We start from the raw sequence: 1,109 nt of genomic DNA on the forward strand, positions 1-1,109 counted from the left end.
TAGGATTTTTATCATTTTTTATTTGCATCCGTGGAAGTCTGCACTTTTAAACCATTTATTAGATTTCTATATTTGGGAAATTTATATCTACAAGGGATCCACATTATTCATTACCTAGTTATTGATCATTTCACTCTTTCAGCACTGACTTTTTGTGGACGCATTGTTAATTGCGTTTCACTCTGTTGTATGGGTTCTGATAGTTTATAAACTTGTTTGCAAACACTTAAGAAACAATCACGAAACAAAAATAAAATAAGCTGCAACACGAAAAAAATTAACAGAATATGTATACAGTACCAAAATCTGAATGTTTGTGCACTCTGATAACAAATCTACAGTATATGAATAGTATGCCTACTTTCCAGCCACAAACACAGGCTGATGCCTCTGCACACTCAGCTGCTGTTGAGTGTTAATTACTGATTTACCATCCAGACTGATTAATGAATAGTGGCTGGTGCAATCCTACCCAAAGCAAAGTGACAACATGTGATGTAAATAAAATACCAAATAAAAAGGAATAACAGCAGCAAACATGCTGCTGATACTGAGTGCTTAATCAGAGAACTTAGAATGCACAACGACCCATGCCCATCCACCCCTTATATTCCTAATTCCTTTAAAAGAAACCAGTCGAAAATAAAGATGAGATGGCTGATATAAATAGTGATGATTCTCTCCCATCTCACCATGCATAGCCCAACCCTTGTTCCCACTGGTTTTGCCAAATACCTGTGACAATCCCTCTAAATCCATGTGCTGTGGGTAAAAACTGTACTGATTCTCTTTTGTGTTAAATTTTCTTTAATAAAAATGTAGGTATTACATTTTTTTACCATACTTTACAAATATACATACAGACTATGTGCTTGGGTTAATAATGGATATTACAGCTGTGGTCTACAATACATACTTTTATGTATTCCTATAGGTTATTGCGTATCACTATTTATAATATTTTCTAGTCCATACTGATGACAAATAACGGGTAACTATCCAGAGAAATTTATGTAGGAAGATTAGATGATTAATGAGGCCAGTAATAAACTAGCTGTAAATCTAAATGAAAAAAAAACAAAAGCCTAACTACACCACTGCATTTTGTT

General features: G+C 34.0%; 1 protein-coding gene across 4 annotated transcripts in view; it reads right to left on the minus strand.

Annotated features, from left to right (window-relative positions):
* LOC119592622 (uncharacterized Golgi apparatus membrane protein-like protein CG5021) overlaps positions 1-1,109 on the minus strand; it is a 14,466-nt gene that overhangs the window by 2,125 nt on the left and 11,232 nt on the right. The window lies entirely within an intron of this gene.

Source organism: Penaeus monodon, chromosome 30, assembly GCF_015228065.2.
Source record: "Penaeus monodon isolate SGIC_2016 chromosome 30, NSTDA_Pmon_1, whole genome shotgun sequence".
NCBI classification, from domain to species: domain Eukaryota; kingdom Metazoa; phylum Arthropoda; class Malacostraca; order Decapoda; family Penaeidae; genus Penaeus; species Penaeus monodon.